This window comes from Trichechus manatus, unplaced genomic scaffold (genome assembly GCF_000243295.1).
Source record: "Trichechus manatus latirostris isolate Lorelei unplaced genomic scaffold, TriManLat1.0 scaffold00054, whole genome shotgun sequence".
Lineage (NCBI taxonomy): Eukaryota > Metazoa > Chordata > Mammalia > Sirenia > Trichechidae > Trichechus > Trichechus manatus.
In genome coordinates this window covers 5917093-5929304 of record NW_004443990.1, presented here as the reverse complement: position 1 = coordinate 5929304, position 12212 = coordinate 5917093, and the positions used below count along the sequence as shown (strand labels likewise).

The 12212-nt window shown below is 48.0% G+C and overlaps 1 protein-coding gene across 3 annotated transcripts in view; it reads left to right on the top strand.

Moving 5' to 3' along the window:
* The window catches only part of MSI2 (musashi RNA binding protein 2), a 496891-nt gene that overhangs the window by 39018 nt on the left and 445661 nt on the right, over positions 1-12212 (top strand). The window lies entirely within an intron of this gene.

Below are 12212 nucleotides of genomic sequence, written 5' to 3'. Positions count from 1 at the left end.
TGTTTGTTTCACCCTGCTTTTGTTTTTTTTTGAAGTTGGTTATGTCTGAACAGGCGTGCTGTGCGTTCTTTGTTCTTTGCTCGTCTGTGGACACGATATGTTTCACCTCGTCCAATGGGCACTGCCAGTTGTCAGCTATGGTGCAGTAGGGCAGGTCCAGCTGAAGTGGAGGGGCTGGAATGGGTTGTTTGTGGCACGTACTGGGGCTGGCAAGGTGAGCCGGTGGCCAGTGCAGGGTAGGTTCCAGTAGGTTGTGCCTGTGCTGCTTGGGAGTGCAGTGTTCAGTACACGGTGCAGATAGGCAGGAGGGAGGGGGAGGGGGAGATTGTGATGTGTGGGGCTAGGTTGGTTATGGAAAAGAAGAGAGAGAGGAGAGAGAAACAGGAGCAAAAAAAAAAAAAAAAGTGCTGAGGGAGCTTGCTGTAGAAGTGGAGAGACAAGACATCAAGAAATTAAGAAGAACAAAAAGAGAAAGAAAAATTTAAAAAAATAAAGTAAATAAAAATTAAAAAAGAAAATAATAACCCCATAGATCCCACCGACACTGCCGCGCAGACGAGGTAAGTGCCTCCCAAGCCGTGCAGTATAGCCCAGCTAGAAAGGGTGGAGATGATACACAGCGCCAGGTATTCAGGAGACAGGAAAAAAAGGCAAATGGAAAGAGACGAGACACCGAGAAATGAAGAAAGATAAAGAGGAAAAAAAGAGAAAACAAAGAAACAGAAAAAAAAAAGGAAAAGGAAAAAAAAAAAAAAGCCCCTAGGGATCCCACCAGTGTGGCTGTGCGGACCGGAGAAGCAGTTCCCCAGCTGAGTGGTGCTTCACAGCCTGTCAAGAAGAAGCAAAGATGGCACACAGAGTCACGTGTTCGAGAGAAAGGAGAGGGAATAGGTGAGAGGCAGGGAAGAAAGCACAAGAAGGTGAAAAAAGCAACACCACTAACAAAGAAATGGCAGTGAAGAAGCGGGCCGGTGTGGGTGGGGCAGATTCTGTGCTGCGATTGTGGACTGCCAGGAAGCGGTGGATTAGCCTGCCAGGAAGCCAGGCATCGGCCCACCGGAAGCTGGGAATTGGCCAGCCGAGAAGCGGCAAAGTTCGCACGGGATGAGGCAGGGTGGGGAGTGGGAAAGCTTGTCTTGCTGGTTACCGGGTGCCTTGTCTCCCGCTGGGAGCTCTGTGAATCTGCTTTTCTGTACTCCCTGTCCGCCCATCTCGGACAGGAGTCCAAGATGGTGGATCTGTGCTTTGTTAGGTGATAGGGGACCTCCACTCGTAACTCTCCTCGTTCTCTGTTCTCTGTCAGTTTCTTATTCCATTCAGTGCTTGGTTGAGTTCTTTATCTCTTCATTCGACACTTTGGGTTTCAGGACTGATGTTTGTCTCTGTTTTACTTAGTTTCTCTGGTCTTTGTTGTGGAAGGACGGTATGGTGCTTCTTTCTGTGGTGCCACGTTGGTTCGTGATTTTCTCTTTCTTAGCTTTAGTCTTTCCTTGAAGCTGCATGTCCTTGTATTTTCCTCGAGGGTCACTAATAAGAACTGCTGGCCTAAATCAGTGTCTCTGAGAATCATTGATTCACTAATTGCTCATAATCGAGTTCTGGCTTCCCCCTCCTGCTGAGAGCACTTTTGTTTTCTGCTGTTCTGCAAGGAATTGGACAGATTTCTGGAGAGTTTAAGAGGCAACCAATAAAAGAGTTTGGTGTGCCACTGTTGCTAATTGTCTGTGTTTCCACAGGTGCCTGAGTCATTGGTATCCGGCGCCATAAACAAGGGGGTGCCATGTCAATGACCTTTCCTGCCAAAAACATGAAGACCCCAGGGTCACCTGTGATGGACAGCGATTCCCCAGCCCACTGTGGGCCACAACTTAATTTGTTACCTTTCCTAAGGGAAAACAACTGCCACGTAAACCGATCCCGTTTCTTTAGTGAACAAACAGACTGAGGGAAGGTGTGTTCTTTGGGGAGCGAATAGGCTGCACTGGAGAGACATCAGCAGCCGCTAATTAAAATGCCGAAGTAGGGTTAGGCTTATTGTGAAGAGCAGGGTCCTGTAGGTTAAAATGTGATGCTGAGAGAACAGAGCGGACCCGGGAACAAAGAGCCGAGGCCACGATCGGGGCCCGCCTGGGGAAAACAGCTCACACGACACAGAGTTTTTAGAAGCCACGTTTCTCTTGGCATTAAGAATTTAAAAAAAAAAACAAAAAGCAACATCATTTGCTCTGTATTCATGGTCTTTATAATACTCTGCAAATAAGTAGCCTCAAAAAGCTCCTTCTGTGTTTTTTTTTCTTTTTTTTTTTTTGCTAAACCTTCATAATAGGACCCTTACCATAGTGGGCCTGATGAAGAGCCGAGAAAGGCCTCCTTGCAGTATTAATGTGGGAAATGAGTGCAGCCTAGAGAAAAGGAAGCACAAAACTGCCTCCCTCAGGGAGCACTCGGCCCTGCAGGGCTACCCAGAGTGTCTTAGAGGCCCATGAGTTTGGAAGCCCTGGCTGTACCTGAGTTTGGGTAACAGGTGATTTGTTGGTCTGCCATCTCTCCTGCAAATCCTTTAGGACTAGCCTTGGGGAAGGGCTGCAATGAGGATGGGAGGGTGGACGTTAGGGAGGGTTTTCAGATGGAGGCGTACCCGTGTGTGGCGTCCTGACTTGGTTTCTCAGTCCCCTTGTCTTGGGTATTGAGTCTCCCGTGAGTTGGTTGCCCGCATGCCTCAGTGGTTGTTGTTCGGTGTTTAACGTTCTTATTTGCTTTGAGTGTCCAAACAGAGGTGGGAGACAGAGCTTTGGCTCCGGTAGGAGGCTCACTTGGCTTTTCCACCTGTTTGCTCTTAATTGGAAGGTCCCTGGGTGTGCAAATGCTAACCGAAAGGGTGGTAGTTGAAACCCACCCAGTGGTGCCTCGGAAGAAAGGCTTGGTAAAGATGACAGCTTCTCTGAACATTACAGCTATGAAAACCCTTTGAAGCAGTTCTACTCTGTAACGCATGGGGTTGTCATGTGTTGGAATTGACTCAGTGGCAACAGGTTTGGTGTTTTTAGTTTGCCCTTACCTGGGGCGTTAGAAAGCCCTGGACTAGGAACGTGGCTTTTTCCTGCCTGGGGCTCATGCTAATTTAAACCGCTGCGGCTCCATAGACTCCAGAGGCTCTAGTCCTTCTTGTGTAATTTATAAGTAGTCAAATGGGTTCCATTTCAGTGGGTGGTGCGTAAGGTCAGAGTCCTGGGCTCACACCTGCACCATGGCGGCCCACAGAGCATCCGCTGCAGGGCCCTCTGTGTAAGGAGTGCCAGGAGCATGCTGGACCATCTTCCTAAAGCCACCCTGTAGAAGAGCTGAACGCAGTCACAACATTCCCTTCTGAAAACAGCGGTAAAGCAGTGTGGGAGAGCGGACCCAGGAACAATACCAGGAACAGCAGCAGGAGGCCCGGGTGGATGTCTGCAATTGGACCATCCGCTATTTTTCTGGGAATGAAACATTTTGGGCTTCCTCCTTTTTTCTTCTTCCATCCGTCTGCGGTGGGATGTTTGGGAGCAGAAGGGCAATGTGGTATGGTAGAGAGGGCTTCTTCTTTGGAGTCTGTTCTGGGATTGCATCCTGGCTGTGTGATCTGGCCAACTTACATAACCTCTCTGAGCCTCATGGGTATCCTCTGTAACATGAGGACTGTGGGGACAGATGAAGCCTTCTGTAGAGGACTGAGCACCATGCCTGACGTTAGTAGGTACTTGGTCAACGTAGATTGTTTGGCCAGTCTGGAGTGAGGGCCTGCTGGGTGGCGCATGCTGTGGTAGGCACCACGTGGCAGCTGCTGTGGTTGGGGATGGGGAGGAGGTTGTGCAGTTACTAAACCTTACACTGGTCCATTCATTAACTTCGCTGATTTGAACCCTTGGGGTCATGGTGTGCTGTTGGCGCTTCCAGGCTCTGAAGGGTAGTTGTGCCCCCCAGTGTCTGCGTGAATTGAGGGTGAAGCTCATAGTCACCCCCATACAGTCTGGGTGCCAGCCTCCTCTGGCCCTTCTTCTTTTCTCTGGCTGTGTTGGAGGACAGCAGCCCACACCCGAGGGCGAGGGAGGTTGTCACTAATCTGCACAGCCCCTCAGCTCTCAGTGGAGGGTTGACCTCAGTGTTTGGATTACAGACCTCATGGGTTGGTTTCCAGTGCTTGCTTGATTTAGAGGAGTGGTGGCGGTAGAAGGTATGGAGACTGCAGGAGGATTGTGTGAGTGTTAATGTTTAATGACTTTCAGTGCTCTAGCCCAGAGTTTCTCAACCTTGGCACTATTGACATTTGGGGTTAGATAACTCTTTGTTGCAGGGAATAGGGTCGGGTGGAGCATCATGTATATTGTAGGATGTTTAACAACATCCTTGGCCTCTGTTTACTACATGCCACCCCCTCCCCATTTGTGACAATGAAAAATGTAACCAGACTCTGCCAAGTGTCTCTTGGGGGGAAAGTCACGGCCCATGAAAACCACTGGTCTAGCCCCGCAGGTGGCTTCTGTCTTGGTACAAGAAGGAGAAAGTTTGTGTGTGTTGTGAGATTCTGTTCCAGAATTGTGGATTGGAGCCTGGCAGGGTGGTCATACCCTGAACAAGAAAATAGTCATGGAATTCAAGAGCAGGAAGGCGCCTAGAGAAGTCACTTGATTCAGGCCTCTGCCTCCTGCAGGTGAATGGCTAAGCTGCTGTGTATTTGATTTCTAGGGCCCCCGAGGTGTTCTCTCTGTGGTTAAGTGAAAGGGCAGGGACGGGGAGATTTCCACGTGGGCCAGCCTCTCTGCGGAGCTCTGCACTCTGGGAACTTCTAGCAGAATGACCTGCATTCAGAGGCTCTTGGCTGTTTTATGTTTTGGGCCTCCCAAGGAGTCCTGGTGGCGCAGTGGTGAAGCATTTGACTGCTAACAAAAAGGTCAGCGGTTCGAACCCACCCAGCGGTTCCATGGGAGAAAGACCTGGTGATCTGCGTCCATAAAGATTACAGCCAAGTAGACCCTATGGGGCAATTCTTCTCTGCCACATGGGGTTTCTGTGAGTCAAAATCAACTCGATGGCACCTAACAACAATTACAAAGAGTTCGGTTACAAGCTCATGAGTTTGATCTGCTCTCTTTTTCTCTGCCACTTCGTCACTCAGAGGAACTGGCTTTTCCGCACTTACTAAATGGACTTTTATTTGAAATGAATTTGTTAAAAGAAGAAGAAGGTTCACTTGCCAGGGCCCTGATGGCATACGAACGCTGTCCTTTTTCTGTTTTATCCCCTCTGTGTCGTCTGTAAGACTAGCCTGGAAGGGGCTGTCTGGTGGGATCGGTTGCCTGGGACTTCTCGTAGGCCCTGATTAAAGGCAGATTATCAAGTGAAAGTTGAATGTTGCTACTGTGCTTGTAAAAGTCAGCCGTGTGCCATAAAATCCATCAGAGCTCCCTTGGTGAGAAGCAGAGGGCCGGGAAATAGTCAGCGATGGTAGTTTAGTCCCAGTGACTTGGCTGCCATGCCGGAGGAATGCAGCCCAGCCGCCCAGTGTACATGAGCTTGTTTTCTAGTTTTTGGTAAAAGCAAGGAAGCGAGCTACTTGTTTATCCTGATCGCTGGGAAGCTCAGAAACAGGAGCCAGGTGGATGTTGCCAGCAAGTCACCGCACAGTAGTTTTGGATGTTGAACTTGGGGGAACTGGATGGCCTTATGGGTGGAAGGAGGGGCCTGTGATATCTCGGTGACTTTTGCCTCTCATTTATTATTTTTTTTCATAATATTTTATTGAGTTTTTGGTAGAAGTTTACACAGTAAATTAGGTTCCCATTTGAGCCTCTCTTTTATTTAGAACAAAAGATGCTTGTTGTCCAGTTGGAGCCGGTGTGGGGAGTCTGGGCTGAGAGAGGCAGTGTAGCCTAGTGGTTGAGAACACAGGCTCAGGGACCAGACTGCCTGACCAGTCAGAGGTGGGACTTCGGGCAAGTTATTTAACCTCTCAGTGCCTCAGCTTCCTTATCTGTAAAATGGGGATGAGAGTGATAGTACCTACTTTGAGGTTGTTGTGGGGAATTAACACATATAAAGGGCTGAGGCCAGAGTATGGCACAGGTTAAGGAAGTCCCTCTTAGTTACATTATTCTAGAATGCACGGTGAGCCTTGCTCCTGAGGTTTGATGACCGTGGTTCTCAAACTTCACTGTGCGGAAGTATCACGAGGGCCCTTCCCTACCATCAGTTGCTGTCAAGTCGATTCTGACTCTTGACAACCTCATATGTGTCAGGGTAGCTCTGTGCTCCATAGGGTTTTCAGTGGCTGATTTTTCAGAAGCAGATTGCCAGGCCTTTCTTCAAAGGCGCTTCTGGGTGGACTTGAACTGCTGACCTTTTAGTTAGCAGCTGAGTGCATTAACCATTTGCACCACCCAGGGATGGGCCCTTCCCTAGACATGTTGCTATCAGAGCCTCGGCTGTGGGACCCAGGAATCTGTGTTTTAATGTTGCAGGTGGTGCTGATGACACAGGGGGTCTGCAGACAACCTTGTGACTCCTTAACAGCGGCCACTTATCAGATTCTCAAAGAATGTGTCCTCCTCCATTTAGGATCATCTGAGCAGGGGCTGTGGACTTGGTTCTTGGGGGACAGTTCTGCCCACTTGTGGTTGCCTGATCCGGGCCCTGGGTCACGGTGGTGGGTGCAGGTGGCCACAAGCTGCTCTTCTCTGCCGCTAGGTCATGAGTCCTCCCTATCCACAGGGCTGAGGACAGTTACAGCAGCAGTGGGCTGAGAGAAGAAGTCTCCTCTGACTCATGCAATGTCCCTATTTCCCAGATAAGCCAGCCGCCCCGTGCCCAATTCTCAATTTGCTGGCGAGTGCTGTGGGCCTGATGTTTCAGCGGGTAACTGGCGTGTGTGTGTGTGTGTGTGCATGCGTGCAAAAGAAAACATCACAATGTTTGGGGAGTGTTTTAGGAAAATAGCAAGGAGCAGATCGCCAAGATTCACATATAGGTTTCTTTTTCTTTCCTTTCGCTGTGTACATGTGTGATCCGTATCTTGGAGCACTCTGCAATATAGCTCTGGCTTTTCTTACCCCAACTGTTCTTTCTTACAGTGGAGAGGAGACAATTCAGCACCAATAACACTGAGCAATAAATAACCCAGAGAAGATGAATAGCCTTGTGTGGTGATAAATTAAAGTTGATTTATTGCACATAATATATACAGGTGCTCCTAATGTAATTAAGCATCGAGGCTTTTAATGCTGCAGAATCTGAAAGAAGACCCAAGAAAATTGGGTCTTAATAAGGCTTATTGAAATAACAGCGAAACCCGCTGCTTAGTACCATTAGGGGCTGCTGAGAGACGGATGGACTATGCGGCTTTTCTCTTACGTGTGCAGATGACACACCTGACCTGCTGTCAGTGGGCCGCGCACCCAAGTTGTCCCTGCAGTAGCACTGGATTGTGTTGAGCTGTCTGCACCCTCTGACCTCGTCCCCCTTGTGACCTGCAGTCCGATGACTGCCCCTTGAACTGGCAGAGTAAGTGTGATAGTGCTGGGTGGTGTAGAACTCATGACCACAGCCTCGTTAGCTCCCTGTTCTCACTAAGTGGCCCAGGCTAGAGATGATTTGTTTAGTGAATAAACTCATGGATTGAGCCGGGGATGCAGGGGTGAAAATGAAAAGTGGAATGATCCTCATCCTCAAGGGGGCTAGCGGGCCAGGCTGGCGCGTAAGCACGTGATTACAGAGAGACGAGTAAGGAATGCTGTAGTGGCAGTAGAGGCAAGGAGGTTAGGAAGGGGGACAGACTCATGGAGAAGGTGCATTGGCGGAGAAGGTGCATTGGCGGAGAATGACTGGGAGTCCAGTGGCTTGAGGGGCTGGGAAGACCCTCCAGAGTGTCAGGTGAATGCAGGCCAGAGCTGTGAGAGAGCAGCGGGGGCTCTTCCTGTGGCTGGAGGGTAGGGTCAGGGTTTGGGTGGGAGAAGAGACTGGACAGGTGGTTTGGGTGCAAGAGCAGGACAGGTTTTGAATTTCAAGCTAAGACGTGGAATCATGGAAGCTTGTGAGCAAGTACATGATGAAGTGTGTGTTTTAGAAAGAAAACTCTTGGCAACAGTGTAGGGCTTGGATTGAGGGAGACCAGTTGGCTAAGAAAGCTGAGCCTGGACATGAGCAGGAGCAGAGTATGAAAGAGAGAGGAGTTACCCCCGCCCCATATTTGTGCCTTTGACATGGTGACTCCGGTGAGGGTGAATAGGGAGATGCTGAGCCAGTGGCTGCTGGGCGCCCAGGTGTCTGACTATTATCAGCTCCCTGGAGCTGCTGTGGCCTGTGAACCCTGGTCTCTCCTGGAGTGGTGGCTCCAAGGCTGCCTTGAGAGCAGCTCGGTTATTCCAGGAGTGTTAGAAGGATCCGGTTTGGAGGCGGAGAGGGTGGGGGGAGTTGTTCACAGCTCACAGCCTTTCTGTGAGTTGCCTTAGAGGCTTAAGACTTCAGGGAAGAGAAGAAAATGCAAGTGTACAGTGGCCTTCTGAGTAATGGATCTTCCTTCTGTCAGGGAGAGGTGAATTATCCCCAGTGTCAGAGATTTCAGAATAAGATCCTTTTAAGTAATGAGCTGATCTTTGGAACCAAAAAATACTATTTTGTTTGCTTTGTAGAGGGCCTCTATTGCATTAACTGAGCACATTTGAAGAGTTTACTGCTTATGCTCAACAAAGTTAAAAAAAAAAATTATTTTACTTAGTCAGCTGTTATTGAGTGCCTGTAGTTTTCAGAGTCCAGTGCTGGGTGAATCAGGAGTGATGTTTGCTCCAGGGACTGGGGTCACCAGTAAAGCTGGGGAGGGAGAAAGGCCTTCGCATGCCATGTCCTGCTTGGAGCTTGGAGTGTGAAATGGCCACGAGGTATGTGTAGCGCGCATTCCAGTGTGGGAGGCGGAAGCCCCTGGGCCGGTAGGGCTGCTGGGCTGAAGCTTGCGGTGGCCTCCTGGGCAGCGAGGGCTCAACTGGAGACTCTCCTTCCTGCAAACCGCACCCCGCCCCCGCCTTCAGCTGGAGCTGTGCTCTGCTGTACCTTGCCATTACTTGATTATTTGTAGAATTAGAAAAGGGTCAAGTATCTGACCATAATTTTTTTCCTGAATATATAGCACATCCTCTGAACGTGTAATCAGTGCCTTTTTTTTTTTTTGGACTATGAGGATGTTAGGCGTTGTAGATGAATACAGTGATGAATGTTTACTTTTTCTGAGGCTTGTTCAGAAGGAAGCTGGCAAGAGTTCCCTGCCACCCCGAGGCATGTTTATGAAGCCCTGTGGTTCTGCCTTTCCCCAGGGGTGTGGGATGGAGGCGGGGGTGGGAGTCCTGCAGATGACCCTAATGAAGGCTCCCTGAAGTGGACCTTTTTAATTTTCTTAATTCCTTAAGTAGCTTTATTGAAATATAATTAACATACCATACACTTTGCCCCTTTAAAGTGTATATTTCAATGGTTTTAGTATATTCACAGATGTGTGCAACCGTCACCAGAGTTAATTTTAGAAACTTTTTATGGACTCAGGAAAAAACACTGCATCCTTTAGCCATTACTTCACTGACCCATGTCTCACTCCACCCCTGTTCCCCCCACCCAAGCCCTAAGCAACCACTAATCTCCTTTCTGTCTCTCTCGATTTCCCAGTTCCGGGCTTTCGTATGAGTAGAGTCATATAGTGTGTGGTCTTTTGGGATGAGCTTCTTTCATTTAGCATAATATTTTCAGGGTTTATCCATGTTGTAACATATATCAGTACTTCATTCCTTTTTATGGCTTAATAATATTCCATTGTATGGATATACCATATATTTTTTAATCCATTCATCTGTTGATGAACATTTGAGTTGTTTTTACCTTTTGGTTGCTGTGAATAATGTTGCTGTGAACATTTGTGTACAGGTTTCTGTGTGGACATGTTTTCATTTATCTTGAGATATACTTAGTAGTGGAATTGCTGGGTCATATGATAAATCTATCTTTAATCACAGAAGGAGCTGCCCAACTGTTTTCCACAGTGATGGCACCATTTTACATTCCCCGGACCTGTTTAATTTCGACAGATAAAATGAATCCTAGACATGGGAATAACCAGCTCTGACCAGCAGCAAATCGAATGTTTGTTTGACCTTTGTATTCCAGCTAGTGGGAAGGAATCCCTGCTTCCTGTATCATAAACCTTGCCTCAGTGTTTGCTGTGGTACAACACTTCAGTTGGGTGTTGGGTGAGCATCTGGGCTTCGACTTTTAAGCACTGTATCTCTTAGGGGATGAGCAGGTCAAGTTGTGGCACCATCAGGGGTAGGGATGGTGGAAGGAGGCCGAGTTGAGTTCATCCTTGCGGAACTCTTTGCTGAACTGCTGCTGTTTCTGAGTCAGTCCACAGGGCTGTGGAAGGTGAAATAGAAGTGAGTTTGTGTCATCCAGAACTTGATTGGTAAAAATATCAGGGATCTACCAACTGTGTGGCTTTTCCCCTCCTCTGCCTCTCGCCACTTCTTCAAGACGAGTCATCTGGTCTTTGAACCATCCCACTACAGCCCCAAGTCAGTTGATCCCTCCTTTGTGTTCCCAAAGGACTCTGCAAGTTGGGGAACAAGGAGACTTTTGTTAGTTCATTTCTTCATTCATTATTCATGCAGCCAGTGGTAATTAGCATTTAGTAGTGTAGTTTCCGGGGCCAGTTTCGTTGTGTTCATTCATTGAACAAACATTTGTGGATCCCTTGCTCTGGGATGATGCACAGCATGGAGCTAGTGTTACAGAGATGAGGAAAGGACCCCCGTAGCCTTTGAGCGTGTAACCTGTTTGGGTAGGGAGGCAGGTAATCAGTAGGGGTAGGTGGCAGAGGATGCGAAAGGTGTTACAAGAGCACCGAGGAGGGAGTCGGTGTGTGGAGAGCTGGAGAAGGCTTCTCAGAAGAAGTGACCTTTGATTTGGGCCTTTAAGTTTGAACGGGAAAGAGTCAGGAAGGTGCTCACATATCCAGGGTGGACAGGGTTCTCAGTTCTCGGGATTTTGTTTCCAGAGCAGATGGCCATGTGACTTCCTGTTCCCCCTGCGTCCCCAAGCCTCTCTCACTCTGTCCCCAAGCCTCTCTCACTCCGGAGAATTAGTGTGCCTTCTGCTGAGCACCTGGTGGTCTGGGCACCCTGCTTGCTTAAGGAGATGGGTCACAGTTGGAGAGGAGGTGGGGAGAAAAGGGTGCTGGTGAGTCATCCTGGTTCCCCGTGGCTGGAAAGGGAGCAAACTTCAAAGCCTGGGGCATATCAAAGATGAGCGGTGTCCCACGCACCGAGCATTTTACACAAATAAGAATGCAGTTTCTGGCTCTGCAGCAAGAAGTTGGTTGGCTTTGGGGAATTTTTTTCTTGTACAAGTGGGTTAAGTTGAGAAGTATCATCAGAGAGGTGGGCAACGTAGGTGTTAGGGTGTGGTGGTGTGCTGTGTGAGTTCCCTTTTTTAAACTCCATTTTTCTTTGTTCTGGCCAGTGTTTTATTACTGATACGAATCACAGGGGCTTGGAGGGAGAGAGGAAAGGGTTTCTGTATAAACAGCTGTCTTGCTGATTCAATCTACAAAGTGGATTTTATAGCTAAAGTATTTGTTCGTGCTTTAAAATGCCAAACAACACCGTCATTTCCTCAGCTAAAAGAAGGGTCTTTGAGAATTGGGGGACCTTCTCCTATCAAAAACCTTTGTCGAGGGTGGGGAGGAAGGAATTCCAGAGAACTTTCTTTGAACCCGTTGTTGCTAAAATAATCTCATTCTCGGAGGAGAGAAATTTTCTTTACAAAGTTTAAGACAGACTTACTGCTTTTGCGTTACCGGTTCATGCAGTCTTCCTCGTTTGCCTACCCCATGTGCTGGCTAAAAAAAATCCTCTTTGGTCATCACAGCTGACTACCTGCTTAATGTTTGTGTGTAGACATTTCATTTTCTTTTTTTTTTATTATTATTATTATTTTTATTGTACTTCAGGTGAAGGCTTACAGAACAAATGGTTTCTCATGAAACAGAAGTACACATGTTCTTTTATAACATTGGTTAACAACCCCACAACATATCAACCCTCTAACTTCTCAACCTCTTTTTTTTGTTTTTTGGTGAAAATACACATAGCCAAAGATAAACCATTTCAAAAATTTCTACATGCACAGTTCAGTGACATTGACTA